We start from the raw sequence: 27672 nt of genomic DNA on the forward strand, positions 1-27672 counted from the left end.
GCCAAATATGTTTTCTGAAATTTTTTCAAAAATAGGCTCATCATAAATCGAACAATGTAAATACAAAATATTATGTTCACAGGCATTTTAAAATTAACTTTCGAATGTAATCTGCGTTGGCCTAGTTTCTTTGAGTCGTTGCAACATTATTTACTTGATAAATGGACCATTATTTCCCTATAGTTCCACCCGAAATAAACATTAAAATCTTTTATATCGAAACGTGAATCATTATGTGTTTAGATTTCGTGAAATCGGCATTGCGAGATGTTCAAACGCAACGCTTGTTAGCTGGTTAGCTCGTTTACCTTTTCACGATGTGAGATAAAATCGTAAAATTTCGAAAAAAGAAAATATGTTTTTTAGAATTGCATTTCAAATATACACATTCGGGGTTACGTCTTAATATATTATATAGTTATGAATATGATTCATGCAATTTTGGACCCTATATTTATTTGAATCTTAAAATAAAGTCTAGAAAATCTATATATATATATATATATATATATATATATATATATATATATATATATATATATATATATATATATATATATACAAAACATTAAAACTTAACTTAATAAAATTATATAGTTATGAAGTACAATATTTTAATTTTATTTCTACATTTAATTCTACAAAATTAAATAAAATTAAAATATTGTACTTCATAACTATATAATTTTATTAAGTTAAGTTTTAATGTTTCGTAAATTTGAAAATTTAATGGATTAACCTCATGTTGTAAGTTTTTATACTAGTTTTATACAATGCTATTTAATTATAATTTCATTGTATTTACTGATACCATATTTTAGCATATCCTGAAGAAGCAAATAAATTTTGCGAAAGCTTGATAAAGAACAAAGAGATTCACTTTCCTGCCCTATTAATGACTGCAACCTCATAATAAAACTTTATTTTATATATATATATATATATATATATATATATATATATATATATATATATATATATATATATATATATATATATATATATCAACGTTTTCGACAGGAAACCCTTGACTTTGTCAAGATAGAAGATGGAAGTCAATGAATCTATATCAAGCTACATAGTATTCATACAAGCTACATAGGCTTACATATGGACAAGAGACCTACGTGGCAAACTCATATATGAAAAAAAAAAAGAAAACATCTTGATACAACATATAGAAAATATTACTGGTTACTCGGAAGAAAGTCCCAGTTGTCTTTGCGAAACAAACTACTAGCGTACAATGCCATATTGAAGCCAATTTGGAAGTACGAAATAGAGGTGTGGGGCATTGCTTCAAAATCCAACCTAGCAATCATGAACCAACTTCAAAACAAGGTGTTAAGAGCAATAACTGATGCGCCATGGTTTTTTAAGTAATAAACACATAACACAAGACCTACAAGTGCCAACTGTGAGTGAAGTGATAGTGTCACATAGTGATAAATATTTGCAAAGGTTAAATTTATCATTTTTGAGTTAAGAATCCATAGTTGTAATATTCATGTAGAGTAAATATATATTGAAATATTTCTCTTCGGCAATATGCAAATACTAGAGCAATTTACTTTCGTACTTCTTAGAAATTTTGTGAAATACAGTATATTACTATTCCATATACTTGTGGAACTGGTTGAATGAACTTTTACGTATACTGGATCGATTTACCACCAATATTTTTGTCTTTTCGGTGTTAATTGTTAAGCCCAATAGATCCCCTTCAGCTGAGATTTTGTTTAGTAAACATTCCAAGCCCCCCGAATTATATGCAATTATAACTATGTCATCAACATATCTTAAATTATTTATTAATATTCCATTCACTTTTGTGTAATTTTCTGCGCCTTCAATTATTTTTTGGAATACCAAGAACACATCTTAAAAAGCATGGGCCACAGTACATAACCTTGTCTGACACCACGTTTAATTGGTACAGTTTTTGTGTGGATATTTTCAAACTTTTTTTCAGAATTGTTTAATAAATAATATTTTTATTCCTAGTCCTGTTGCTAGTTCTACATATACGCAACACTTTTATTAATCAAAGAGGTAACTACAGCAATAAATAATAACAATTCTCAAAGTTCTCGAAGTTAGCGTCTTATATGTGAAATACACCTTCGGCCAATACTCCATCAAATTTAATGAGGATATACCAAAGGAACAACTCGAACCAAACTAGACTAGCAAGCAAGCTTCATCTACCGATTATAATCGAAGGCTTATATCTACGATAACGCCGAGATACAAGTTCTCTGGGAAGGCTAGTAAAGTTAGGAGTATTAATCTTTGATTGTTACCCATATAAAGAACATCCGCTTGTTACAGACTAGGAAAATGTTAATTAGGAGAGGCATTTATCTTAAGTTACTAGTAAATTAATTAAATTATTATGCATTGCGGAATTTTGTTTCAATTCAGCGGTTTAATCGCATAAGGAAACGTTTTAAATAGGAAATATACATATATATGAATCCGGACAAAGACAATGCATTATGTATTCAGTGTGAAAATGTTACAAATTCCCCCTTGAGAATATTGTTCTCACTTAGTTACACGAGGGATAAAATATGAAACTACCGTATGTAAAAGTTTTTTTTTAATGATGGGGGTTTTCTGCACCTCTGACAATTGTTTATGTATTTTAACTTGGAAACTCGCAAATTACAGAACTTTTTAGGATTACTTTGAACTATTTTCCTCTAAAGTATATAACAGACATTTTATAGGCAAACAATGATTTTTTTCACTTTTTATGATTGTTAAAAAAACAAAACAAAATCAGTTTTCAAGGATTTGTCGTCAGCTATACTGATCATGGTTCTCGGACACCAAGATCCGGAGGAGAAGACAAGCACACAGGTCTTCCCAGGCCGTTATCCAGCGAAATCTCTGTGATAATCGAGAAGAAATAAGAATAAAATCAGATATCAAAATAGGCACAAGGAATGTGAGAAGTCACTAGAGCCCAGTAAGATACAAAACACCATAAGTGAGATGATAAGGCTTAATAAACCAGTAATGTGGATAAGCGAAATGCTTTGGCCGGAGACTGGTAAATGTAGCATAGACGACCACGATGTATTCTATTCCGGAAAAGAAGGCACTAACCACCGGAATGGCGTCGCATATATTGTACATAAAGAAGTCTCTTGCTGTATTAAATCTGTACGTTACATTTCGGACAGAGTCATCGTGATGCAATTAAACTCAAAACCAGTAGATATAAATCTGGTCCAAGTTTATGCACACACAGCCAGCAGTAGTGAAGATGACATAGAGAATTTGTATGATGATATAAAGAAGGTAATGAGTCAGCTGAAAAATAAAGACATTACAATAATAATGAGGGACTTCAATGCCAAAGTAGGAGAAGGTAGACAAGAAAACATTGTAGGGAATTTTGGACTTGGACAACGTAATAACAGGGAGACCGTTTTGTAGAATTCTATGTAGAGAACAATCTATGTGTGACAAATACATTCTTCACACTACCCAAGCGTCATTTATATACTTGAAAGTCACTTACAGATACTACAGAGAATATCATAAGAAATCAGATTGATTATATAACAATTACCGAAAGGTACCGAAATTCAATCAAAATAACTAAAACTTAAAAAAGTAAAACGCCAACAACCGACTAACCGAATAAACACTGACTGTATTCGAAATAATAGCCATGAAATTACACACAAGATAGAAAAGAAGTTCGAAAAATCGGAAAAAACATATGACGTCGTGGAATCATGTCAAAACCATTATGCAAGAAACGACTAAAAAGTATAAAACTATTAATAAGCGCAAACAACAATGGATGACTGATGAAATATTGGGACTAATGGAAAGCAGATGAAAACAGAAAAATAAAAAGACTAAAGAACACAATAAAATCCATAAAGAAATCAGAAGGAAAATCCAGGATACAAAAGAAAAATGGTACAGCAACAAATGTCTTGAAATAGAAGAACTGCAGAAAAGGAATGACACGTTTAATATATACAAAAAGGTGACAGAAATAATTGGAACATATAAATCAACTGCAAGTAGTTTATTTGATAAACAAGGCAATATTATAGTCAATAAACAAGAGGTTGTGGAAGAGAGGTGGAAAGAATATATTGAGGAGCTGTTTGATGACGATAGAACGATAGATTGACGATTAGAAATAATAAAATATACAAAACAGGACATATACCAACAGAGTGGCTACTGTCAACATTTTGTAATGATACCGAAAAAAATAAATGCCAAACAGTGTTGCGATCATCGCACTATCAGTTTGATGAGTCATGTACTGAAAATTTTGCTAAGAATACTGCACTCGAGAATTTAGAACAAAATAGAAGTACAAATAAGTGAAACACAATTTGGTTTCAGAAACAACCTTGGAACCAGAGAAGCACTCGTTAGCTTGCAGGTCATGGTCAAAGATGTAGGGATATCGAAAAATCGATATATATATATATATATATATATATATATATATATATATATATATATATGCGTTTTATCGAGACAAACTTATAGGTGTCTTGCAACAGGTGGGAATTGATGACCAAGACCTCCGTATTGTTGTATTTTTATTAATCTAATTTATTGTTTTTATTTATTATCAAAGGTTCTACACTTATAACACTTACAAGTTTATTTAAAGTCTTTATTTGTACAATATAACTAATTTATTTTACACTAATAATTATATAATTTATCAACATTTATTACAATACATTGCGTTACATTTTAAAAACTCGACGCGATGTTCAAAAACTAACTGTCCCTTTCACTAAAATGTCTCATATATATATATATATATATATATATATATATATATATATATATATATATATATACAAAAATCGAGAATTACGGCGAAGAATCGATGACCTTCCATCGAAGGAATTCCATCAAAAGCAGGTTTTTTATATCAGATGGGGACCCATACATCTAGAAACTCGATGCCGACCTTCCTGACCCTTGGCGAAAAGACAAGAAGGTCATACTGGTTTTTTATAGCGGCTCGGAGAAAATACTAGAACAGACAAGAATAATATATTTACAGTATTGTGCGACATAATATTTATCGTAACAGTATTATCAAAAATTTGTATTGGCATGAATGTGCAAACATACGAATTGGACACAACACGACGTAAGCAGTGGAAATACGATGTGGAGTGAGGCAAGGATGTATTATATCGCCTCTACTTTTTAATATTTACTCCGAATTTATTTTCAGAGAAGACATAGTTGAAGATACAGGCATTAAAATCAACGGAATTAATGTCAACAATCTCAGATATGCAGACGACACGGTACTTATTGCCTCCAATGAAAAAGACCTGCAACGACTTATAAACATTGTAACCGAAGCATGTGATGAATATAGGCTAAAACTTAATACTTCTAAGACAAAACTTATGGTTATCAGCAAAACGGAGTTACAACCAACGAACATCAGAGCTTATGGAATAGAGTTAGAAAGGGTCCACAATATTACCTACGTTACCTACCAAACGTTAACGATAACTGGGATATAAATAAAGAAATAAGAATACGCATTAAAAAAGCCAGAGCCGCCTTCTATAAATTAAAGAAAATTCTAATTAATAGAGATATTACGTTAACCTTAAAATCAGATTAATACGCTGCTACATATTCTTCACATTGCTGTATGGTATGGAGAACTGGACCCTTACAAAGGCATTAATGAAAAAATTGGAGGTCTTTGAGATGTGGATTTATCGACGAGTATCGCGGATAAGTTGGGTTGATCGAATAAGAAATGAAATAGTTTTACATCGAATGAAAAAGAGCACAGAAATAACAAAAACGATAAAAATCCGAAAGTTACAATATTTCGGTCATGTAATGAGACATCCACAGAGGTATAACTTCTACACCTCATAATACGGATAAGATCGCCAGAAGGAGAGGCCCAGGTCGAAGAAGAACATCCTTGCTCCGAAATCTCCGAGACTGGTATCAAGAGACCACAGCTAATTTATTTGGAGCCGCCGCAAACAAAGTTATTATTGCCAATATGATCGCCAACATTCGATAATCGGACATCAGACTGAAAGAAGAAGAAGATCACTTGTTTCCTTTTAGAACCTTCAAAAACCTGTATAAGATTTTTACGTGAAATGGATGATTTTTTCACAGATTGTCTTGAGATTTGGTCCTAAAATTAGCTGTTACGTTATTTTTCAGTGTTTTCTTTCTCAATTTTCACGAATTCAGTTTTGAATTATATTCTTATTCAGTGTCTATCATGGAAATTTTTAGAGTTCTTTACTTCTTCATTTTTTCGTAAGCCCTTTCATAATAAGACTTGTATCATAATTTATAGCAAGCTAATGACATTATTTTTGGTATTTTTAGTAAATGTACTTTATAATTAGCTCCTGTTTTAGCGTAACCGCTGAAATTAGGGTTATAAACCTTCTGCTACAATTAAGTTATTCTACAAAATTAATTGTCAGACTTTTTCCATAATTTTTTGGCTAATAACTAAATTGGCACAGACATATGATGGACAGTCAGTCGTAGAACTAGCGCAGTAACACCTGTCTTGAAGAAATGAAACAAGCAATAAGAAGTACGGCCTCAGCATCTCCTCGAGCTAATGCAAGGGCCCGTTGCGGGCAGAAAGCAACAGGTGATGACGACAGACGAAGACGACATATGCGGGTGCATTTAAACAAAAGTCATCCTTAGCGTATCCTTTGAAACAAGAAAATAAAATATAATTACCAACGTTTTTTCATTCAGAAAATGGCTTTATATATACTGGAGTATATTAATTGTTTGGAATATGTCCATCTTAATCCAATTACTAATTTTTAAAAAAGTCTGTATTCTAAACTGCAATAATTCATTTAAAATCATATCTTCAAGACTCTTCAATCAATTATTAATACAGGATTATTAGTTCATATTTCCAAAATTGCAAACAGTTTTTATTATTGAGAGAGAAAACCTCGAAAAATACTAATACGCCAGTCTATCTATGAAAAAATCATCGATTTCACGTAAAAATCTTATACAGCAATTTGAAAGTTCAAAAAGGTATATGAGGGATAGGTGATGACAAATCCTTGAAGCTGTACAGCTAATTTTGCTTTGTTTTTTAAACAATTATAAAAAGTGAAAAACTCTTTTTTTCCTATAAAACGTTTTTTATCGATCTAAATTTTTGAGAATAATAGTTCAAATAAAAGTAATAGATCTCAAAAAGTTCTTTAATCTTCGAGATTCTAAATTAATATATTAAATTGATATTAATTATTACATAAATCATCAATATCACAAAGTAAAAGATAAAACAATCCATTGCAAAATTTAAATAAATTGCAAATTGCATAATAAAACCTTACGGACTAGTTTACGAATAAGTTTAAGCTGCTGCATGTGATACCCAAATATATATAAAAATACTTTAGTTACTTGTACCTAAACTTACTGTAATTTCTTAGTTATTCGTTAGGAAACTCTTCCACTGAATAATATGGTCTTTCAGATAGATAGACTTTTGTCATTTTACGGAACTTAAGGAAAGAAGTTGCAGATTTAAGTTGCAAAGGGAGATGGTTGTATAATTTTTTTGGCGAACATAATATAGACTTTTTTACTAACTCGGTGGACGGGATCTGTAAATACACGTCAAAGGTTGAATTTCTGGTGGGGTGGTCACCAGATTAGGTCTTGCTGGAAAAACATGCAGGTGTTTACGAATTAACCAAACAGTGTTGCTCTTTTTTGTAATTTAAAAATAACATCAGATTGGGCAGCTGTACTGGAAACCCAAAAAGGAAGACCATATCGAATATGAGACTCGAACAAAGCAAAATAGGTTATTTTGGAAGATGCTAAATTGATTTCTATCGAAACAGATCTTATTCCATAGCAGGATGAGGCTAGTTTCTTACTTAACAAATCGACATGAAGGGGCCATTTAAGGTTGCTTTCTATTCATGGTTGGTTGGAGGTTGCTTCTCATTCAGAATCAACGATACTCATCTGGCTGTTATTAAGAAACAAGTGTTGAAGAGCTCCTTTATAGGATAAAGCTACTGTTTTATCCACGTTAAAAGAGAGAAAACTAGAGTCGGACCCGGTTTTTATTTTAAATAGATCAGAAGTTATAGTTGCATGAAGAGTTGCAATATTAGAGTTTCTACAGATTATACTGGTATCATCAGCAAAAAGAAAAAATTTCCATCGATTTTCAAGTTAGTGATGTCATTTATAAAGATAAGGAAGAGTAGAGGATCCAATACTGAACCTTGTGGTATTCCACTTACAATGCTTTTGTGACTGGAGTCAGTATCATTTGCTTTAACTAGTCGTTTCCTATTCCTCAAGTAAGATTGGAACCAATTCAAAGAAATACCTCAAATTCTGTAGAAATTTAGTTTTTTTATCAAAATGTCGTGATTTACACAATCAAAAGCTTTGGCATAGTCACAAAAAACAGTGGCAGTGTTAAGATTATTGTTTAGTGCTTGATAGACCTCATGTAGAACAGAAAACATAGCATCACTAATACATTTATTAGATAGACAGCTGAACTGATTTTGTGATAAAATGATATTAGAAAGGACATAAGTCAGGTTTTTATAAGTCTCTCAATAATTTTGGATAGGACCGGTAGTAAGGCAATAGGTCTATAGTTGCAGACATTCGATTTTTCACCACTCTTATAAAGAGAAATAATAATGGCTGTCTTTAGGCACTCTGGAAATATACCTTTTTCAAAGGAATCATTAATTAGTGAGACCAGGACTTCCAACACATTTTTTGGGAGATTTAAGAAAATTTTTATGGATAGTCCATTAGTACTTCAGGAAGATTTGCTTTTGATACTACTAATTGTTTGGATCAGTTCAGATTTACCAACTAGTCTTATAAAGAATGAATTCGAGACCTTTTTGAATTGGGGAGATAGGAAATACAACCTTGTTTTGGCAAAATAGTTGATGTTATATTTTTACTCACATTAACGAAATATTCATTTAGATTTTCAGGGCTTGGAAGAGAAAATGTTTGAGCTGAGTTAGTTTTATTTCGAAGATCGTTTATTATGGACCAGGTTTTTTTTGCTACATATTTAGAACTTTCCAGACGATTTTGATAGTACACCTTTTTAGCTGTTTTGATAAGTATGTACAGTAATTAGTGAACGCATATTTTTGGCTGATATGCGGACACGTTTGGTAGTCCAGGGTTTGTGATGTTTTGACTTAATTGTAATTAAAGGAAATGCCTTATTGAAAATACAGACAAGCCTATCTAAAAAATCACTGAAATTATAGTCCACGTCCACAGAGGATAAGTGCCACTTAGAAGTCAAGCACACATTTTAAAATTTTCGGAAGTTCTGAGCGGAAAAAATCCTACCTAAACGTTGGGTTTTTGATGGTTTGTTAAGAGTGTAGAACTTGGTATATACTGCTTCATGATCAGATAGTCCTTCATGATCAGCATTAATAATTGTAGAGCGTACATCAAGGGATGAGAAATCTGAGACAATACAATCAATTATGGTAGATGTGGTTTTAGTAATTCTTATAGGAGAATAACGTGCATTGTGAGACCATACGATTCGAATACATTGACCAAGGATAATTGGATAGTACAAGCAACAGCGTAATTAATATTCTAGTCACCGCAGAGAATTTTTCTGCATTATTGGGCAGGTCGTCTAACAAATTTAGCAGGTTCTGAAAAAATAGTTCCGTGGAATAATCAGGTGATCTATAAATGCAAATAATGTATAAATTAAGATTCTTGTTATAAACCAATGAAAACTCAAAAAAGGCTTCATTCAACAGAAAGTCATATTTTGTCATAGGAGAGAAATCGTTATTTGTAGAGAGAATTAGGGTGCCACCTTGAGCTGAACTTGGGCGATCATACCTAGCAATTGTGGTATATTTTTTTACAAAAAAAGCTCGTTGACTTCAAGCCAGTGCTCGGTAACTGCAACTATCTGGGGAAATCATAATTCCTCTAGAAACAAAAATAATTCATCTGTTTTCTATCTTATAGAACCAATATTAATCAGAAACATGCTACAGTTATCATCACTAAAATAATTTGAGGTTCCTAGTCCCCAGAACACGTCTCATTATTTAAAAATTTCGTTTTGGAGAGACAACGGAATAGTAATTTCGGTGACTTTCCCTTGATTTTTGCAGATAAATAATTCTTTCCGAAGTGAGAAAGGACCTAAAAGCAGCAAGATCAGCTTCCACCTTAGTTGGACCAATTCCATAGGCATCGTTAAATTCTAGAAGGATTTTTCGTAGATCTTCAGTCTTAGTGGGAAGTCCTTCGGAAGCCAAAAAGAGTTAATGCTTGTGTTAGTGAATCCTTCGTAACATAGTGAGGCAGGTTGGTCGTGTAGAAAAGCAAGATGTAGCTTAATGGGTTTCAAGATATCCGGTTCCCTTAATCTTGCTAGAAGAGATCGAATGTTCGAGTTATTGGTTAATCTAACTCTTGGTGGGGTCAAAAGATTCAGGTTTATCGAGGATTCCAAAGTATATTTCTTAATGAAGTTAATATGAGAATGGAAAGCATTCTTAGATTTGCAAATTTCGATGGTCTACTTGTAAGTGTGTATTTTTGTGTTTTTCACTTCACTTTTGTTCTTGCTTAAAATGGTATTTTATTTTCGAAGCTAACGGGGCTTGTGATGTTCTTCGGACTCATATTTGAATCAGATGAAGGTGTTGAAGGAGGGTATAACATCTCTAATATATTCCTTGATACCCAGCTTCTCTTTAATAAAGTGAACAACTTGTACAGGGGTGTAAATTGGGGTTACGTTGATAATAATTATATAATGATATTTTATTAAATGAATTACTAACTTTAAATTTACTAAATTACTTTATTAAGACTTTTACCTGCAGTAAAAAAATACTTTTAATCTATTTATTGTGTAATTGAAGATGTGCTTTTTAAACAATTGTTTTTTCAAGTAACGTATGTACCAAAATTAAACATCCCATTATATTTTTGAAAGTATAGCCGATATGATCAATTTACTTAATAATAATTGAAAAAAGAAGCACTTTTATTCTTTTTATTATTTGACAAAATCGCATTAAGGAGAAAATATGGCCGTACTTATAAGCTTTATTGAATTCTGAAAGGAAAATTTGATTTCATAACTTCCCGTAAGTCCTTTTTCATAAAAGTGCGGTATGTTGAGGAAAATAAGGTCCCGACCCCAACGACTATATCTGAGAGATTTCACAAGGATCTGCATAGCAAATTCCAGGAATTGTTCAGATTTTCCATCAAATAAGACGGACTTGAAATATTAAAAGAAACTTGGGACTTATAATGGAATTTAATATAGAATGCACTTATAACCTTTAAAAATAAATGAATAAATTAAAATTTTTGTAAAATAAACATTTGATAAATGGTCACCTGGTTTTTTGTTATGGTCTTTTTGAGTTTTTTTAAGGAGACATCTCTATGTTTATCATCACTTTATAAAGTAGATTTTTTAGAACGTTGTAGTACAACTTTATTCCTAAAGGATGACACACAAAATAAAAAAAACACTCATATACAGTTGGGTCCATGGTTCTTTACTCGTGTGTCATTAATACCTGGTGAGATAAACACATATTTTTTATCTGGCATCATAGTCTTCCACGCATGAAACTAAAGACAAACCAGGTAAAGACACATGTTACTTTTATAAACGCTCTAGACTCAGTACATTGAAAAGAGATAGGTACAAAAATTAAAATGGTTTTTGTACCTAACAGGTAAACTGGTTTGTTTACTTGTAGCTGTCAGTTTTGTTGGCTGTTTTTTTTACCTGTTTTGCATTTAGAAGTTATTTATATTACACAAACAGTTGTTTTTACAACTAATTTTTAATTGGAGTTTGAAATTTTAAGGTAGGTGTATTTTATTTCGCCAACTTACATATAAAGTTAACCTTATTAACACAGTTAAGAAATGGTTTTGCTTGAAAGGAAGCGTTGAATAATCGCTACAGCGATTTGTTCGTAGGTAGTGACAGTTTCGCGTATTGTAAACGTGGACATCAGACTGCTTTATTAAATGGGCACGTTTCTTTGAATTTCAGTTAGAACTTGAAATGTCAACAGAGTAGGTAGCGGCATAATTTTAAATTTGATAAAGAAATGTCGATAGTGTTCTTGGTAACTAACGCCAGCTAAAATCCTGATGGCTTTTTTTTGTATTCTAAAAATTTGAAGTGCGTTTATTGAATTGCCCCCTAAGATTACACCATAGATTAGGTGAGGCTGGAATAAAGAAAAATATGTCATTTTTAATGCTTCAAAGTTGACAACCCTTGCTAGTTGGCGAATAACAAATAATGAACTTGATAGCTTTTTCTTAGGTTGTGAGATATGAGCCGACCAGTTCAGTCGATTATCTATAGTTATTCCCAATAGTTTAACAGTTTCTTTGTTATCTGGATCATTGTGTAAATTACTTGCAGATATAACCAAATTTTGCATTTTATCAGAGTTAAGTTATAGTTTGTTTGCAGCAAACCATGTGCTAGATTTAGTAGAAACTTCCTCATGAGACATTTTTAAATCATCATGATTTTTTTCCTGATATGATGTATGTCGTATCATCTGCGAATGTATGGATTTGTACGGAGATATGAATTTAGGCAAATTGTTGACATAAATAAGAAACAAAAGAGGTCTTAAAACCGAACCTTGTGGGACTCCATGTTTTACGGATAGAAAATTGGAGAGATGACCTTTAGACACTATCGCCTGGTGTTTGCCACATAGATAAGAAGTTATAAACTTAAGAGGGATAAGTAGGTACCTCTGATTCCTTAGTAATTTAATTTGTGAAAGTTCCTATTAAGATATTAAGTTTCTTTTAATATTTTGCTATTAATTTCGTGAACGTCCCTACAATTATTAGAATTACTAAGAGACTTTATTATTTGAGAGACCTATTCTTCCACAACGAGACGGAAAAAAAACAAGGACTTGCTTGGAGAAGGATAATTTCTATAATTGAAGAGGACATCGACATTAATAGTGGGAAGAGATGTGGGAAATTGATTTGCTTCATCTGGAGGTAGATCAGGTTGTACCGAACTGGATCTTGTGTAATTTCTTTCGAAATTTACTATTTTCCAGCAGTCTCTAGGTTTATTATTGGAATTAGTAATAAAATTACAGTAAGCTGAATTTTTAGCAATTAGTAATTGCCGATTATATTCAAATTTTTGTTGTTTATATACTTTGAACAAATCGGGATCCTTAGTGGCATCTGCAATGTATTTAATAAGAGAAAGATTAGATCTATAAGAACTTAATACATTATTAAACCATTGCACGGGTGTTTTTTCAGCAGTTTGTCGTACTTTTTTTTAGTGAAAAATGTTTTAATATTAAGTTATTACAAGTTTCGGTAAGAAAGACTGTCAGGATCATTATTAATATCATAGAAAAAGTCCATATTTGTACTAGCTAGCGCATGTATAAGCTTCTGTAAACTAGAAGTAATACACAGTTGAAATGTTTCATTAGTGTTAATAGCTTTATGTTCAGAGTCAATAAAATAAAAATTGAGCTCGATGGTCAGAAAAACAAGGTACAAATACGCCCACCCTGTAGATATTTTCAGAAAAATTTGTCATAATGTTGTCGATGCAACTACTGGACTGAGATGTGATTCTACTATAATCGTTTATAGTTAATTTTAGACCAAAATATATTAATAGACTTTAAATATCAAAAGAAGGGGCAGATTTAATTTTAAAATTTAAATTAAAATCACCAAGCATGATCAGTTTGTCTGTTTTACTAAGCGAGGACCTTATGAAATTCTCAAAATTCACCAAAAACAAGTCAAAGTCACCATTACCCGATCTGTATACAGTTAAAATATCGGTTTTTATTGAAGGTACATAAATTGCACAAAATTCTGAACTAAGATTTTTTTACATAAATTACAACTCCACCTTATTTCTTTTTTACCCTACAAAAGAAATTAGCCAATGCAAAGCCGGAGATGCTAATTAATTTTAAATTTTCTTCACTTTGGCAGTGCTCCGAAAAACATATGACGTCATATAAATTTTGATCTGCAAGAAAAGCATTGATCATATCGACTTTATTTGAAATACACTGCAAATTAACATGAAACATTCTTACCGTACCTTGTCGAATTAGTTTATTTTGATAAAATTTGTAGAAGCTTCTAGGTTTCTTCCTCCGTCTTCTTTATGTACTGAAAATTTCTGAAGATATCTTATATGTGAAGTATTTGTCAAAGAGCTAAATAATGTTTTATTCTTTAAATAATTTTACTGTTACATATTACATCAACACACTGTAAATAGTATTGTATATTTAATTATATATATATATATATATATATATATATTTAAATTGCTTAGTTATTGATTAATCACTAATGATATTAAAAAAATCCGTGGGGAGTTGACTGTTTCCCGTCGAACGCGTCCCAGGTGGTGGATAGGGGAACGTCCTAACTGGTCATAGGACTGGTGGGGGAAATAAAAATACCAACCGCGAACCAAAAAAACTAAGGTATGGCAACCCTAACAGAAGAGTCCCTGGCCCTCCAGGTTGGGGGTTTGGTCTAGAGGCCGACAACCTCTTCCTGTAAAAAAACATATGTTACGGAACCTCAGGAACTATTAGCTGGACGGAACTCACGACGACGACTTTGCAAACGAAAAATGGAACTGAGATTAGGAACATGGAATACCCGAAACCTGAACCGAACTGGAGCACTCACATCTTTACTAGACATAGTGAACACATACAAAGTAGATATTTTAGCACTGCAGGAAATGCGATGCACGGGATCTGGCACTCTTGACAAGAGAACCCATTCCATATATTATAGCTACAATGAAAACCAACACATAGATGGGGTGGGATTTATTGTAAACCGATAAACAAAAGGCCTTATTATTGTCTTTAAAGCCTACAGTCGAGGAATGCGCTATTTGCGCTTAAAAGGAAAATTCTTTAATTACAGTTTGATCAATACACATGCCCCAACTGGTGACAAACTAGAGGAAATAAAAGAACAGTTCTTCGAAGACCTAGAGCAAGCCTACAGGAGATGTCCCAGAAATGACATTAAGATTTTATTAGGTGACCTGAATGCAAAAATAGGACGAGAGCGAGTTTTCATGCCCACGATAGGAAAGCATAGCCTACATAACATCAGTAGTGATAATGGATTATGATTGATAAACTTAGCAGCAGCACTCAATATGACAGTCGCTAGCATGTATTTTGAACACAAGAACATACACAAGGTAACCTGGACCTCTCCTGATGGAAGAACAACGAGTCAGATTGATCACATCTTAATAGATTCAAGGCATGGAACAGACGTAATAAACTACAGAAGTTATAGAGGCGCAAACATAGACTCAGATCATTGCCTAGTTATCTCAACATTGAGGGCTAGAATTTCAGACACCAGTAAAGAAAATAAAATGGATACAAAAAAATGGAATGTGCAAAAGCTGGGAGATGCGACAATTGCAGAAAGGTACTCGGAAAACATCACTAAAAGGCTAAGGAATCAAAATGCAAATGAAGAAGGCGAGACAAATATAAACTCCTACTGGACCAGAATAAACGAAGACATTGAAGCAGCAGCGAAAGATGAAATAGGAACAGAAGTTTGTGCCCGTAAAAATCATTGGTTTGACGATGAATGCACGAATGCAACAAAAGACAAAAATGAAGCCTACAGAAAGATGCTTACCCGACGAACTAAAACAACTGTAGAGAATAACCAGACAAAGAGAAGAGAAGAAAAGAGAATGCACAAAAAAAAACGTAACCACCCAAATACGGAACTTAAATATATAGAAAACCTTAACAGAGAGAAAGAATTCAGAGCATTCTATAAGAAAGTTAACATCAACAGAAAATAATTCAAGGCAACCAAAAAACAATGCAGAAGTCAGAATGGCGACCTATTAACAACAATCAAATATGTATTGAGTAGATGGGTGGAATACTTTAACCAGGCACTTAATATGGAGGAGGAAGAAGAAAAGCTGGAAGACGAAAGAGATGAGGTAAGGGAAACAGACGAGAGGGAACAGGAACCACCAACGATTCTTGAAGTTAAAGATGCAGTTAAAAAACTAGCTAGAAACAAATAACCCGGAATAGAAAATATCCCAGCTGAACTATATAAAGAAGGTGGCCATGATACCATTATGGCATTACAACAGCTTATCAAAGAAATATGGACACAGAAATATCTCCCCAATGATTGGAATATTGGAATACTTTGCACCATACACAAAAAAGGAGATATCTTTGAATGCTCTAACCATAGAGGAATTACGCTTCTATATGCAGCGTATAACATATTTTCCACAGTACTATATCACCGTATGCAGAACGGATAGTAGAAAATACCAGGCTGGTTTCAGAGGTGGTAAATCTACAATTAATCAGATTGCAAACCCTGAAACAAATTTTGGAAAAAACACTGGAATATGGAATTGATACTCATCACATATTTATAGACTACAAAGCAGCCTACGACTCTGTGAATAGAAGAGAAACGTTCAAAACAATGAATGAGCTAGAAATACCAAATCAGTTGGTAAATTTAACAAAATTAACTCTTGAAAAAGTTAAATATAGAGTACGAATTCACGGGGAACTGTCTGAACCTTTTAAAACAAATAATGGGCTGCGCCAGAGAGATCCTCTCTCCTGTACACTGTTCAATCTGGCTCTGGAAAAAGTAATACGTATGTCACAAATCACAACCACTGGTTTAATATATAATAAATCAGTGTAAATCCTGGCTATGCTGATGATATCAATATTGTTGGGAGAACGGAAAACGCTGTACGAGAGGCGTATGTAGCATTAAAACAATCAGCTACAAAAATGGGTCTAATAATAAACACCAACAAAACGGAGTATATGAAAATAAGCACGCAGCCACAATTCCTACGACCACTCGTTATAGAAAACGACGTCATCGAAGCAGTGAACGAATTTGTATACCTGGGAGCGCTCCTTAACACTGAAAATAATAATACCGCAGAGATAAACCGCAGAATTTGCACGGCCAATAGATGCTATTTTGGGCCCAATCTCCTCCTTAAATCCAAAATTATATCGAGAAATACAAAAATAAAACTCTACAAAACAATAATACGCCCAGTCCTAACATATGGTTCAGAGACCTGGACTCTAACAAAAAATAATGAAAACATGTTAGGATGTTTTGAAAGAAAAGTACTAAGGAGAATCTATGGAGCAGTGAATGCCAATGGAGTGTGGAGAAGACAATACAACTTTGAACTTTATAGAATATATCAGGAACCTGATATCGTAAAAGATATTAAGATAGGACGTCTGAGGTGGATAGGACGTGTAATGCGGATGGAACAAAATGACCCAGCTAGAAAAACGCTCCTTGATAGATCCATTGGTCAGAGAAGAAGAGAAAGACCCAGAACAAGGTTCCTTGATAACATCGATGAATACATGAGAAACATGGGAATACGTGCTTGGCGGAGAAAGCCGATGGACAGGGACGACTGGAGATAAATTCTTGAGGAGGCTAGGACCCATGCAGGGTTGTAAAGCCAGAATGATGATGATATTAAAAGAATTTATTAAGCTACTAAATGTAGCTGTAATTCTGCACCAAAATTTTAAAACAAAACTAAAATTTTACATTTTATAATATAATCCGTGATCGAAGCAGTAGCCACTTTCTGTCACTTACTGTTGCATGGAGTAAATTGAAAATTCCCAACTTATTTCGTATGCTTTAAATAATGACGCACGGGTAAAGAACAAAGGACTCAACTGTATATTACAGAACATACATAAGAAATAACATGTTTAAACTTGAAAGTGAATGGTACATTAAAGATAAATATTTCAAAACTGGGTATTTGAAGTATTAACTTTAAATCCAAAAATGAGGAAGAAGTCACGTTTTGTAGCAAACGTTCTCATCACTGGTTATGGTTAAGTATAGATTGTAAAATCTAGGAAATATATAATAACTTTTAACTTTAAATTCCTATACAAAAAGAATATTTTGGTCATCTGAAGACCAGATGTTTTATTTTTCGTGGTATTTTCAAAGAGTGGAATATTGCTTACCTTTGAAATTTTAATAAAAAGCATTTGGAGATTTGAAAACAGGAGATTGTGTTCCATAAATATCGCACAAAAATAAATATTATTGCAGCTAATAAAAACGGGATGGTAATAATATTGGCTTTGAATTTACAACGGATTATGAATATTCTTTTGAAAAACATTTTTTTAAAAAGCAGGACCGCTCAAAATAAACTTTTATTTACACTAGCAAAGATTTTACTTACACATTAAAATATAATATTCAGACGAAATAATTCAGATATGAAAAAAGGTAGTCTTGCGATTTTTTTTTATAATGAATACAAATGCTAAATTTGCCGTTCCAGTACGTCGCAATTAGTGTTGCAAGATTCCAGAACGTTCGGTGCTGACAGGCGGTAAAGTCATATTGGATTTGCATTATCGAATATACGAGCCCCTTCCCATATCAGTTGGCCCAACGTTAGATTGATAAGAAAATTACATTTTAGAGAACAAAAATAAAATCGCAGCGTAAATTTTAGAAATTTTAATGCATCAAACAACATTTTTGAATTTACTGATTATAGAAAATATTTTATAACGTAATGAAAATTATTGATTAAACCGAATAATATTAAATTTTAAAAAATGCATAGAATATGTAATATTAACAAAAAAAATGTGAAACTTTACCACTGAGTTACATCCCCTTTATTTTTAATGACATCCACAATTTTTCGAGGCATAGTTTTTACCAAGTTTAAACGAATCCCATATTTCTTCCAATTTTTCCTTCAATTCGTTGACGGACCTGGCAGGATGTTTTATCAAAACTTTTTTCATTCGCGCCACAAAGTCCCTATCAGGAACAAGTCGGGACTGTTAGAAACCCATTCCAGAAGTTGTATGCCATGGTCTTCAATCCATTTTCAACTCTTTTTTGAGGTATGACAACCTGCGCCGTCCTGTTGGGAAACAAAATCTTCCGCTGATGTTAAACGGTGTTTCATAACCGGTAAAAGAGATTCTTCTAAAATATTCAAATATTTGTCCGTGTTTACAATCCGAACGATAAAATGTAACTTTCCCACACCTCTAGCTGCTCTCTTTTCACCATGTTTGTCTATTTTTCTTTTGTTGTAATGTTAAAAGTGGCTTTTCCTTAGCCTAAAATAAAATGAAATTTATTAAAAACAATTCGTACTAATTTTTTCAACTATAAAACTTACTTTGTAAGTACCAAATCCTAATTTGTGGGCCTCTCGGTGACCTATTCATCTAGAAACGTGTCTTCCAATAACGTCACTCCATAAAACATTTAACTCCATATAATTTGCTCGTCGATTTTTCACTATAATGCGTCTTAATGCTCTTCGATCTGCATCGGTTATTTTACTTTTTCGTACATTTCTACGTTTTGTGACGACCGAACCTGTAGTTTTGTATCTTTTGACTACATTTCTTACACTATAGCGTGACAATTGCAACATATTCGCTATTTCCGAATTGGATTTTCCCAAATTAAAAAATCTAATAACGATTGAAGAAATTTTCTGATCGATAACTTTACCTCGAACCATTGTACAATCCAGAAACGGCAAAAAGCTTTACAATACTACAAAATACATTTGACATTAACAGACAATATTATTGTTTTGATGTCATTTTTCCATAGCTACCTCTGGATTTAACGTAAATATGAAAAAATCAGCGTATGTTGACATAAGTGAATACCTAGCCAGGGTTTAGTGAAATTTTTTTTATTGTTTAAAATAAATAAAAAACCATAAACAAATATTAATAAAAATGCCATATTAAGTAATATGGGAACTTCTAAAAATATGTAAAGTATAATTTGTTTATGGTAATCGACTTAAACTGCAAATTCCATAGGTGGGCCAACTGATAGGGGAAAGGGCTCGTACTGGATTCTAGCGGTTATTATATATAACTACTCCATCCCCTGAAGAAGTTTTGTAAGGGACGAAAAAAACTTTTGCATTGTCATCTTCTAAAGTTTCATTACTGGAATTTGTTTTCCTATTCCTTGTTTTATATCGGTAACATATAGGCAGATAATTGTAATAATGATATATACAACAGTCATCCAATAATGATTATGGCTATGGTTCCATAATTTTGGGTTAATTGTCTCTACCTAGATGCTCTTCTTCCTTAGAGAGTGTATAGAGTTTGTCTAAGAAAATGTGATATATTCTCAATGGTTTGAATTTCATCGTCATTTGAATATCTATTATCCTAATTTTGGGAAGCATTAGCAGTTCCTCTAAGATGGTTGTTCTTGAATTTATATAACTTGATTGGGTTTTTGAATTCACATCTTGGCGGAAGGTTAATCAGATAAGTTCCTTTTAGGCAAACAATTTTTGTTGTAAATTATCGAGTTGTAATTTTGGTTGATTGAGGGAGTATTCCTACATAATGGCCTCCTGATAATCTTTGGATGATGATGTCTCGAATTTGGACAGACGTGTATTGGCAAGAAGCTTCTTTTTTACTCCACTATAAGATTTGCTTGATACAGTTCTCAGTTTTCGTTGCTTCTAGTATGGTTCCCTCTCTTCAAATATATCTTGTGTCTACTCGGGAACATGGTTCTTCCAAATATTGAAAGGATTTTTTATTTACGAGGAGATATGGTTCCGGAGGGACAATCGTGTAGAATTTGCGGTAGGTATTGAAAATAAATGATAATAAGTAAAGAAATGAGGGCATAGGACGGGAAAATGAAGAATAAATATAACAGTATGGTTTGAGTAATAGGCACCTACTTTGATGATGTCACAGAATTTTAGGATGTCTTCGTCTCTGGTGTACACAAGCTGATATGCCTTATGCTGTTCTAGCATTTTATTGATAACCCAATTTTAATCACACTGTTATGGAGAGTATTTACACGAGAAAATGTAATGGCTTCTTCTAGGTTATTTATTATTATATATTATTAATATAGGTTGAATAAAATAGGTGAAAGTATACATCCTTGTCTAACGCCTTGCAGAATCTAGATCGCTTCCGTCGGTTCATTTCCAATATTTGTTGTTATTGTGGCTGATTGGTTCCAGTATAAATGTTGTATAATACGCCGGTCTTTATCATCTATCTGGGCTTTTGTTAGAACATCTATCATTTTTCGGTGTTAAATTGTGTCAAATGCTTTTTGGTAGTCCACAAATCAGGTGTAGATATCGCAAGTCATATCTCTGCATCTTTGGAATAATACCTGTAGACTAAACAGTGCATCTCTCGTACCTACGCCTACTACGCCAAGCACAAGGAATACACAACTATTGGCAGATGAGACATACAAAACTTTAAAACAAATCTTGGCTGTCACTGAATATTTTGCTTTGGCATTGGATGAGTCATGCGACATTACAGATATAGCACAGCTTGTCATTTTCGTGCGCTACCTGGACAGAACCAGTGAAGTTTGTTGAAGAACTTTTGACTATTTTGCCAATGTCAGGAACTACTACAGGAGAGGATTTATACAAGGCTATGGTGGACTATTTTGGCAAGAATAGTTTGGATTTAAAAAAGTTATTTCGATCACAACGGACGGCGCTGCAGAGAGATTTGGGTGTAGAAAAGGCTTGGTTCAGCGACTAAGTAGTGATCCTATGTGCAATTTAAATCTAATATCGTATCATTGTATTATTCATCAAAGTGTGTTGTGTTGCAGTTTAAATCCAAATCTTCACAGTAAAATGCAAACTGTCATGAAGATAGTGAACTTTATACGTGCAAAATCATCTTTGAGGCATCGTCAATTCAAATCATTCTTAGAAGATATTAATGCTCAGTTTGACGATTTGCTTCTTTATAACAACGTGAGATGGCTGAGTAAAGGTTTAGTGCTTGAAAGATTCTTTCTATTACTAGACAATATAAAAGAATTTCGGTCCACTATTGATAATGAAGCTGCAAATGACAATTTGGGCTTCCTCTTGAACACAGAAAACGTTGCAACTATCGCATTTTTGGCGGACATCTTCAGAGATCTAAACTTCTTAAATTTAAAACTACAATGCAAGGGAAAACTTGTTTGTGAACTTCTGTCGGATTTAAGAAGTTTTTCTAAAAAGATTGAACTTTTTTCTGAGGACATTAAGGTAGAACTTTTGCATTTTCCTCTCCTTAAATCGGTTTGTAATAATAATAAAGATATTGATGTCACATAGTTTTCACATTTTATTAATGAACTTGATTTGGAATTTAAAAAAGGATTTGCTGATTTTTACAAAATTGAAAACGTTGTGCAACTGTTAAGCAACAGTTTTTCTCTCAAGGCGAATGGGGTATGGACCAGCGAAGTAGCAGACGTTTTTAATAGTAACAAAGCTGCCCTTCAGATGGAAATGATTGAGTATCAGGAAGATTCCGTTTTAAAGGAGGTTTATACTCAAGTTCCAGAAACGCTTGCCTGGGACAAATTTTTAATTAAATATGTGTGTGACAAAAAATATCCAGAACTAAAATCTTTGGCAATGAGACTGTGTACTATGTTTGGCTTAACTTATGTGTGCGAAGCCGCTTTTTCAAAAATGAACTTTATTAAAAATCGGTACAGATCTCGGTTGACAGATGAACATCTCGGCTCTCTAATGAGAATCAGTTGTTAGTGCAACTGATTCTCATTAGATCGCTGATCACTCCAAATTTCAGACAGGTTGTACAAAATAAAGTAAATTGAAACTGTTATTGGCGGTCAGACTAGTTGGACGTGTGTAGTTTCGCTCCGAAATTAAATTCCAATTTTGGGTGGTTTCGAGTGTAATCTGCATGCAAATTAGTGTAAAGTGTATTTAAAAAGGACCTTATGTAAGTAAATAATCAGTTATCTGATTTTGAACTGTATTAAATTAATAGTTAGTTTTAATTGCCCTACGGATAAAAGTGAAACTTCTGAGTGGTCGAAACGAGTTGAGCTTTATGCGCTGGACGGGTGATTAAGAACGATAAACAATAATAATTATCAACAAAAACAATAGGTCTGTTATTCAGGTTTCGGTAAAACTATACAGAATTATAAAGGCTGAATTTATTTGCTGTTTTGATATTGATTGTATTTTGTAATTACAAGTGGTAGAAGTCGAAACTGGTTAGGATCGAGAATAATTGCTAAGATTTAACTGTAGAGGTAGGCGCGGCGCTTGTCGAGATCCGTAACCGTTACTTATAATATTTATATTTATAAATACTTTAATTATTTGAATAAGAAGAAAGATGGCGGATGATAAGGTTGATGAAGATGGTAAAAGAAAAAGCAAAGAGGAGATAGACATATTTAGCAGGAGCAGAAAAGTGAGCCGAACGCCAGACAGGTCGAAACCAACAACGAATGAAACCAGCAGCCAGAACGAAATGATGGAACTAATCAGACAAATAGCAATCGATAATAAAAAGAAAAACAGGGACCTGGAAGAGATAAAAAATACAATGGGTAATATGATTGAGGAACTAAAAGAAATTAGGAAGGAAAATAGTGAATACAAATTGTAAATGAAAGAAATAATAAGAGAAAATGAAAATCTAAAGAAAGAAATGACAACGATGAAACAAAAAATAGATCAAATAGAAATAGCCTTGGAAGCATGTCAGAAAGAAAAGAAGAAAAATAACCTAATAATGAAAGGCTTACCAATAGACACAATAGAAGCAGAGCAACTGGAGAACTTCATAGAAACAAAAATGGGAGTAAAATCAGAAATAAATAGGGTACAAAAGATAAATGAAACAATGTGTGTTATCGAATGTAAAAAATTCGAAGATAAAATGAAAATACTGAAAGCCAAGGGTAAACTAATAAACTATAAGCAACATAGAGTATATATAGAATGTGACCTAACATTAAAAGAGATAGAGATACAAAGAAATCTTAGGAAGCTAGCAGCAGATGAAAAGACTAATGGGAAAAGGAGAAAAATTGGATATGGTTTCATAGTTATTGAAGGCATTAAGTAGAAATGGAATCAAAAACAAGCCAGATAGAAAAGATAACATACAATACAGAACCAACTGGTTCAAAAAACTAGCTGAAGGAAACACAATGACGGACCGAGAAACAAAACAGGCACAGAACAGGGACATGGGCAGATCTAAAGATAATAACACAAACGGAAGTAAAAACAAATTGAAGTACAAGTTAAACACAGAAAAGAACAAAACAATTTGGAAAATGGCATCATGGAATGTGAGAGGTATAAATGGGAAGGAAATAGAACTGGGGGAAGAAATTAGAGATAAGAACATTGAAATAGTAGCTATAACAGAGACAAAGAAAAAAGGAAAAGGATCAATAATATTAGAAAACGGAATTTTACTAATATACAGTGGAGTGGAAGAAACGAAGAGAGCTCAGGCGGGAGTAGCGTGCATGATAAAGAAGGAGAGTATCAACAAAATAAAAAATTGGATATATTACAACGAACGTATACTAAGAGTAGACATAGATATGGATACAGAGGAAACCAATACAAACCTAATCATTTGTTATGGACCAGATGAAGACGCAACAAAAAATGAAAAGAATGAATTCTGGGACAAATTACAAGAAGTGATAAATGATTGTACAGAGAAAATTGTGATCACAGGAGACATGAACAGTAGAGTGGGAAAAGAAACAGAAAAATGGAACAATGTCATCGGACCTTATGGGGAGGACAAACTAAACAAAAATGGAAAATTACTACTCGAATTCTGTCTAGACAATAACCTGGTGATTATGAACACACACTTCCAACATAAAAGGATACACAAGATCACAAGAGAAGTCAAATCAAGAGACGAACAATCAATTATAGACTATACTATAGTGCAAAAAACAGAGAAGAACTGGATAAGAGACGTAAGGGTAAAAAGGAGTTATGAAATTGGTAGTGACCACTATCTACTAGAAACCACATTCAAAAGCAAAAGAAAAGAAATAAAAAGAAATGAGAACATAAACAGAAAACACAAAGAAATAATAAAAATTTATAAACTAAGGGAAGAAACAACGAGAATAAGATACTCAGAAGGACTAGAGAAAGAGATGGACAATGAACATGAAATAACAGAAACAATAGGAAGGAATGGAGAAAGTTCGTTAAGAGCTAGGACACCTCAGAAGACTGTCAAATATTGTAATTTAATGAATTGTATTTTAAACGGCCCAACACCGAAAGGTACAAATGGGTCTACTGATTAAGTAAAAAGTAAGTGTACAAAATAAAAAGTGTCATTTTTCTCACTAATAGTTTAATTATGTAAGGAGTTTTACCTTTATTTTTATACTTATTGTAATCATTAATTTTGAATTTAATTAAGCTGATGTAAAATTTGTTATGTGCGTTATTATATATTCCCTTCTTCTCTACATGTTAAATAAGAGTACTTCTCTGCTGAGCATTTAATTAAAATAGTTTTCAGATTTATAAAGCTTAAAACAAACATCCATCTTGCATTGATATTAATGTAGAAAAGTTAACATGTTAATTACCATTTTGTAGGTACCATGTTGTATAAATTTATAACTTTTAAAATATTTTCAGTAATAATTTACAATACTGCTGTGTTCAAAATGTACTGATAATAATATCAAAACAATACACAATTTATATTTCATTTACTGTACCAGGAAAGCATTCAACTATACAGTGGCAAAAAAAATGATATATCGGTTTGCTTTTCCATACTTATATTGTTTTTTATTCGCCGTAAAATATACAAAACTGCAGTTGTAAAGTAAACAAACACTATTTAAGATAAGCTGTTACTAACATTTAAATGTTTAAATAGATTTAGATATGTTCCATAAAATTGTTGAATACTTTAGTTGCAGAAGAAAACAACCAAAAACAGTAGCATTAAATGATTAAATTAGGTTAAAGATACAAATTTTGCACACAAACAGCCTTATTTATTTCCTTGACTTTATTTCATATCCCACCCCCCTAAACGAGGTGGCCTAGATTAGATGCCTGGTTTCAACTACGTAACCAGGATGAACTCCTGAGGGGAGGTTACAACTACTGGAGGGTTTCTGGTAAGCCCCCCCGGGTTACGCCACTGCCTGGTTTAGTGCTGAGTGTCAGGACCGCGAAAGTGTAGTAGGTTTTTGAAACGGACCTTCAGGGAATATAATTGGTGACCCCTGTTATAAGCGATAGCTTTCTTTATTTCTTTTTAATGTTCATGTACTTTAAACATCAGAGAGTGTGTTCTATGTATACTCAGGAATAGTTGGCAAAAAGGCAGTGACAATGTTGTTTCCCTTTTGAACGACTTTCTGTATAAATTGGATGGACAAGTTCGCACACTAGATATTTTTTGTGACTCCTGCGGGAGACAAAACAAAAACTATTCAATGTTTCGATGTATACACCATGTCGTTCACGAACAGAAACTGTTGGATTACAAGTTATATTTCCTGTTAGAAGCCATTCTTATACGGAAAATGACAAGAATATGGGAATTATAAAACACAAAAATCGGTACGAGACCACTGATGAGTTATGTGATTTAATACGTTCCGCTAGAGCCAAGCCAGCAACCTTTAATGTGGTAAAGGTTAATTCTGAAAATGAAGGAATATTTTTTCGTCAGTGGGCCAATTATCTTTCCACAATGTATAAGAAGAAATGCTCCTTTCCGATACGCAAAATTAAAGAACTTGAGGTAACAAAGGAGCATCCAATGATTGATCAAGTATAGACAGTTTTACAATGGAATGTGGGAGACTGCTGTAATCAATGAAAGAACTAGCGGTTTGAACGAAGGCCAATTTTTTCTTCCTGAAATAAGTTATAATGGTAAAATCCACGTGTCATATCTTTAAAACTGTTTTTAATATTTTGATATTTTTTCAGGACTGATTAACATATCCAAAGAAGAGTATGTCGATTTACAATTTTTAAAACAATTTTGTGGTCCAGCAGCTCAACAATTTCTTTCCACCCTTTCTCACAATTGAGTTTTACATAACAGCCACATAAGCAGAATGTTATTTTATATTCTTTAATCCAGAGAATTAAAAAATTACTATGAAGCAATTGCTTTTTTTATTAAACAGGGGAAAAAGCGGCTAAGTCACTACCCTTTAAAATACAATGTTGAATTACCAGGGTGGAATTATAATAGCAAAATTAAACTATTCACAGAATCTGAAAACATATCTTCTTTTATAGTTTTTTTGTTAGAAGTTTAAGACTTGAGCTAGGAACAAAGATACAACAGACTAAAAGTTAAAAGATCCAATAACTCATAAGGTTTATGCAATTATCTCGGTCAATTGTTGATGTATTTTAATTTAAAAACTTACAAAGTAAAGAATTTTTTAAGATCTACAACTTTTATTTCAACCATTTTCTCTAGAATGTGTCAAAAACGTTTTACAGTCAAAAAATGATTTTTTCCCTTTTTACGATTGTTAAAAAAACAAAGCAAAATCAGATATACACCTTCAAGGATTTGTCCTCAGCTATCTCTCATATACCTTTTAGAACATTCAAAAACCTGTATAAGATTT

The 27672-nt window shown here is 32.7% G+C and overlaps 1 protein-coding gene across 1 annotated transcript in view; it reads right to left on the reverse strand.

Moving 5' to 3' along the window:
* Positions 1 to 27672, reverse strand: part of neur (E3 ubiquitin-protein ligase neur) — a 301968-nt gene that overhangs the window by 93485 nt on the left and 180811 nt on the right. The window lies entirely within an intron of this gene.

This window comes from Diabrotica undecimpunctata, chromosome 7, assembly GCF_040954645.1.
Source record: "Diabrotica undecimpunctata isolate CICGRU chromosome 7, icDiaUnde3, whole genome shotgun sequence".
Taxonomy (NCBI): Eukaryota; Metazoa; Arthropoda; class Insecta; order Coleoptera; family Chrysomelidae; genus Diabrotica; species Diabrotica undecimpunctata.